Raw genomic sequence first — 6,310 nt, forward strand, 5'->3', positions numbered from 1 at the left:
GAATGCCTGTCCCAGGAGAGTTGGATGAGTGATGGCTATTTCCTGGCCAGGTGCTTCCCTGGCAGAAGATGGGCCACAGGGGAGGTCTGCAGGCAGGCAGAGGAGGGAACATGGAGCCAGGAAACTTTCAGCTAGTGTGCTGAGTGTGTGCTAAGCCTTCTTGCCAAGTTCACATCCCCAAGTGGATTTTTTAATATTTATTTTAATTATTCTTGAATTTCCTATGGCTTGAGTGGTAAGGCTATAATGGCAGTTCTTTAATAAATTAACAATCCAAGGCAGCAGAAGTCCTACCATGCTCTGAACTGCATTTAGATGTGCTGACCCCACTACCCCACTCCAGCCAGGCAGCAGAACCAAGCAAGGGTCCTGTGGACTTGACACAGACTGTTTAAAACTGATACACCCAGCTGAGCACAGCTACCAGCAGCTGCTTAGTGCACATGTCCTTACATGTGCCAGTCACATCAATATTCACAACTATACTTTTGACAATGCTGATTTAAACCTATATTCTGGATTTCAGAGACCTGTAAGACCTTTGTAGAGAAGAGAAACTCCTGTGGCCTTCCCAGAAAAAAAACCTTTATCAAAGTTATGTAAGGGCAGGTGCATATACAAACAAATCTATCTAGTAACTACTGCTGCACCGTGCACTGAATTCCGAAAACTCTGTGGAATGCAAGTAGCTACAACATTGAATAACAAATATCAACAGCAGCTCTACAGCAGCTGCTCTTGTTAGCTCTCAGGAAGTGAGACCAGCAGAGGAGCAATGCCCCACAACAAATTACAGGGAAATGCTGCCCAAAGGAAGCCCTGCTCCACCCTGTTACTGCAGCATGGCTTTGAACTTTACTGCAGTGACACAATACCGCTATGAAGTGGTGCTTCACTTAATTAAGTCAAAACTGAGACTACCATGCATATTAATGAGCACTCTAATGAGCATTAATTTTTGATGTTCCTCGTTAACAAGCATTGTAAACTATGACAAATTTCTGTTTGACTGAATGCCAAAATTTGGATGAGTGGTGGCTTAAAACTGTAAATCTGAATGCTTCCCCAGGGGATTAGAACTCCATGCATAAATCTTCTGAGAGCTTGCAAGAGGAAATACAAATGCCATGACAGGCTATCTTCCACTGCCCTTCTACATGTGTGAGTGGAAAAGCACTTGCATCTTTCAAATAGAGGCAATTTAGATTCAAAGAATAAAAAAGGAAGTGCCCAACTCTCAAATGGTAAAAATGAATTATTCTGCTCCCATTGAAAGCCACAACATCCTTTCAATATTGAAAGTTATGCATGAACAGAGGTGCACTCACCCCTTTGAGTTACATCTGTGCAGACACTGGGACTCCTAGTGCTAGTCTAGTAAACATGCAGGTTTGAACCTGCTGTCATGACATTGGCATGAACAAATTTAACATCTTTGAAAATATTAACATATCTTTAAAAAAAGTCTACCTTATGCAGTACAGTGACAAGAAAATCTAGAGAACAACAAACCCATATAAATATTCATGCAGATATTCCTGTGCTAATTACTATACGAGGCTTCCTCAGGCTTCAGCTGCCTGACTTGGACAAGCCATGTGGCTCCGTCACCAAACAATTCCTCTAAAACACACTCCTGATGTGTCTAAGCCACAGTTGTGTTTTGTTCATTTACAGATAATCAAAGTAGTGTTTTTTAAAAAGGCCTAACTTGTTTTTGTGTTTTAATTCACAATCAAGCATCACTTTGAAGATGACACACCAAGTGAGTTTCATCTGTGCTCTTTGTACCCCACCAGATCAGATGGAACAAACCAGTGGTGTGAGTGCTGCATTCATGAACAAAGAGCACAGCAAGTAAGGGGAAGGAAAGCTGCAAAGTCAAGGGCGCCTCCCCCGCTGGGGTTTCAGCAAAGCCTCCAGTGGTCTTCTGCTACACTCCACCTTACCCCTCTAACCATCATCTAAGCACGAAAACCCCATCCAAAAGGGAACCAAAATCAGTGCCAGACTGGTACACATCATTATTCATGTAACTAAAATTGGGGTTTCATAAAAAGTGACTTTTCAAAGTTGTTTCCTTTTCAGACAATTTAAAATCAGTATCTTTTTGTGAGGTTCCCCCTTTTTTCCTCAATATTTTCCTCTAAGCATCACCAAAATCAGTAAATATTTTGTTTTGTCAAAATCTGGTTTTCAGTAAGGACATTTATTTTAATAAATTCTTAAAATTACACATTTCTGGGAAAGAGACAAGAAATTCAGCAGTGTTGATATACTCCACGCCTCCTCCCAAAAAAAACCCCACGTCTTTAAAAAATCTGTTTTCCATGAAAAAGCAGCCAATCAGTCCATCATAGACTGACCTTGCAGCAATTAAGTAATAGAGGATGGGATTCAGTTTGTCCTGAAGTAGACATTTGAAAGGGGTCAGACGAGCTGCACGCCAGAAGGATCTGTCCGTCTCCACAGAATCCAGAGAGAGAATGGGATGCTCCCTCTGTGTGTTAAACAGGTAAAGGTGGATAAAATGAAACCCACCAGTACCACAGACCTGTTTGTTTTTTTTTTACCCCTGTTCTGTAAAAATAAGATGCAGCCAGATTTTAATTAACATCTTACACACACTTGCCTGACTGTGGAGGTGAGCACGCAAAGCAGATAAATAAGGGCTCTAGCCAAACCAACGTCAATTGCCGGGAATCGTGCTCAAAAATTGACAGCTCAAGGGAAGCGCCTGGGAGGTACCATCTCAGTACATCACACTGAGCTTCTGCAACTATTATACTTGATTATTCCAGTAAATCAGGGTGTACCAACCTTCCTGCAGCGGGGCCGCAGACCCCTCTGGGGGCAGCTGAGGGGCGGTCCGGGCCGGTTCCAGCAGCCCCAGGGCAGAGCTGAGCCCCTCGGCCAGGCTGGCGGCACCTCAGGGAAGGGCAAAACGGTGCTGGGCAGTGAGGGGAGAAGTGTGAGAGGAGGAGGAGGGAGGACATGCTCCAGGGCCTGAGCAGAGACTCCTCTGTGGCCATGGAGGGACCCCAGGGGAGCTGGTTATCCTGGCAGGAACTGCAGCCATGGGGAGCCCACGCTGGAGCAGGGGAACCTGTGGGGAGGAAGAGCTGTTTGGGGCTGATCACAGCCTCCAGCCCCTGCACCGATTGGGCTGGGGGAGGCGGAAGGGTGGGAAGTGAAAGAGTGAAGTCGAGCCTGGGAAGCAGCGTGGGGTGGAAGCTGCTCTAGTTCTCATCTGCTTTCCTCACCATCCAAATCTATTTTTAATTGGCAATAAATCCATTTGCCCAAAATCAAGTCTGTTTTACCCACAACAGTAACTAGAAAGTAATCTCTCAGTCTTTATCATCTTATTTTCTGCCCCCTCCTGCGGAGGAGGAGTGAGCAAGAGGCTGGGTGGGCATCTGGCAGCCAGAAAAGGTTGGCTCCCTACCCCTAACACACACCCTGCCAAACTGTTTCATGGTCTTCTGTGTTATAATTGCTGTTATCTAACACCCCACAAAAGCCTTTGCCTGTCTGATTACTTAATTTAATTTATAATCCTCTGTCTGTATTTGGATAGATTCACTCCCTTTACTGCTCTCACCACTTAATAAATTAGAAGATGGATTTTTTTAAGTCCCACTACTATCCTCTTTATACATCAGCCAGTCCTGAAATGCCAGATGTTTTTTTCTGTGCTTACTGACACTTTAGACAGCAGTAACATTTCTGACACTCACACTAAACCAACCTGGATACTTTATACCTGCTGAGCATCTTACAGTCCTGTCCTTCCAGCTAGGGAGATGAAAACAACATTGGCCTTTTCAAGTGATCCATCACAAATTTCTTTTTCTGTTTTCACTTTACTTTCCATTGGTGTTCCTTTGATTTCTACTTTGTTGTTGTTTCCAATAATCAGAATAATAAATCCAGCTTTTTATTGACATCTTTCAAAATCATCTTCAAATTATGACAGTTTCAGCATCCCAACAGGACAATTCAGAAAGATCTTCCATTAGTACTTACACTGTAGAATCTCTGTGCAAAAAAAAAAAAAAAGATCAATTAACTTATAGTGATTATTTAGGTCAGGAAGGTAATTTGTAACTGGAAAATAATAACATCCTTACTCTCCTGCCAAAACAAATGAAAACAGACACCAGAATTTTCTAAATATCTTCCATTAGAGTATTAGGGAGAGTGTTGTTATTTATTTGGAGCTGTGGAAGAATTGGGGATGGCTAGATTAAATGGCAAACCAACAGACACTGAGATTAAAGAAATCAGTTGTCCTGGGTCGATAATGAAGCTTTTTCAATGACTTTACTCCACCCTGAAATCAGTCATAAAAAAAACTCACACAGTTGTTATTAACCTAAGCCTCTTAGATGACATTAAGGAAAACTGCCTTCAGTAATCTCCCTCATTTCTGTAAAGGAGAAGAAAAGTGATAAAGAATTATAAAAATCATATTTTTTCCAACTGACTTGGAAATACACTTTTAGAAATTACAGACAAAGGTTTTTTCCCCTCTTTTTGTGTCTGTTACCCAGCAACTAGGTAGAAGCATGGAGGTCTCTTGGGAAAGCCCCTGTGTGCTGTCCAAAAGGTTCTCTTATTTTCAAGTGGATAAAATCAATTGGCATGCTGAGCTACAGATGGCTAGTTTATCTGATCAAGGAATAATTCACTAACTACAAAAAGTATGAGAAAGAGAGAGAGTTTGTGGAAGAGGGAAGGAGGATTCTCTGCCAAAAAAACAATCTCCCTTCAAGTTCCCAGGAAATTCCCAAAACCACCATGCAATCATCAAAATACCACTTGTGCATATTGCTTGAAAGGAAACATTTTTAGCTGAATTAATGGACTTGTGCTGTTTGGGACAGCTCAGATGATCTTCACCTCTGTCAACACATGTAGGAATCCAGCTCTGAACATGCTGAAATTCATTAGTTCATACATGTCTGGAATCGGGGGCTGATGGAAATTTTTTTTCTCAAAACCAGACCTGGACTTTGCCCAGGCTCATATCCTCAGATGTGAATAGACACAAAAGCAGACTGGCTGCTAGAGCCAGTCTTGACTTCCCAATCACAATCTCCATGCAAGTGAAATAGTGAGAACACCAGGACAGACAATATCTGTCACTCCAAACTAAATCACTGTCTGTCACAGCCTGACAGAGCAAGAGGCATCCATCCTGTCCACTGCTGCAGGGAGAAAAAAGGACAAGCTGACCAACTGAGCATCCACAAGGCCTTTCCCCAGGGGAACAGCTCTGCAGTAGGATGCTGGGAAAGAGGCTGCAGAGAATGCAGGAAAATGACAGGAATCACCCACTGCCTCAGGAGGGAAAGGCAGCCTGTTGCCCTGCACAAGTGGCTTCCTGCAGGGGTTAGCAGCAAGAGCACACAGCAAAATCATTGTCATCCTGAAGCACAGGATGCCCTGCTGTCCTTTTCCCCAAAGTAGGTACAAGGAGGAGTCCTTTTCCTCCCTTGCCTTCCCAAAGCCTGCTCAGGTTCAGCATAGCCAACACAAACAAAAAATATATCACATATAACGGTGTTGGCACTGTATGGATCAAGCTGGCTTTGGTTAAGCAGAAGCAAAGGATTCAGTGGTGCATTCCTCACTCCAAGTTCCATTGAAACCTGTCATCAGGCTGCCAGGTCAAGGAGAACAGGATCAGGATCACTCTACAGCCCATTCCACACAAGCAACCCCACAAGTTGCTGCTGCTTCATGACCACAGCTTTGCACGACAGGATTGCAGAAATGTCCCAAACTTGCATCCATACCAGCTTCCAGACAGGAAGACTACTCTAAAGGAACACCACCAGACTTTCTAGACCAAATAATACACTTTTACAAGAGCAGTTTCACATAAAACTTTCCTCTAAGCTAAAAAAGAACCCTTTAAAGATTAAAATATTCTGCTTTAACATTTGTGACCAAACAGTTGGGCTAGTTCATGAAACCACTGGGAACCAACCCAAAACAGATTTATCAGGTTTCTCTTGCCAAGCTGAATGACAAGCTGAAAACTGAAACGACCAATTACATTTTTAAAATAGTTGCCTCAAACAGTTGGCTTTTGAGAACAGTTCCCTCATCCCATGATGCAGAGCAGAATGAAGAAAGAGCAGCACCCCTCCGTCTTGGCACAGAGCGCAGATAAAGCCGCCTCTCAGAAAAAGCTCAAAAAAAGAGTATAAATTCTGTCTTCCCCCTCAGAAGCACGACTCTTTGCTAGTAGGAGAACACAGTTTGCACCTTGGTCAACTAGATGCTACTAGATACTAGT

Source organism: Chaetura pelagica, unplaced genomic scaffold (genome assembly GCF_000747805.2).
Source record: "Chaetura pelagica isolate M959 unplaced genomic scaffold, ChaPel_1.0 scaffold344, whole genome shotgun sequence".
Classification (NCBI taxonomy): domain Eukaryota; kingdom Metazoa; phylum Chordata; class Aves; order Apodiformes; family Apodidae; genus Chaetura; species Chaetura pelagica.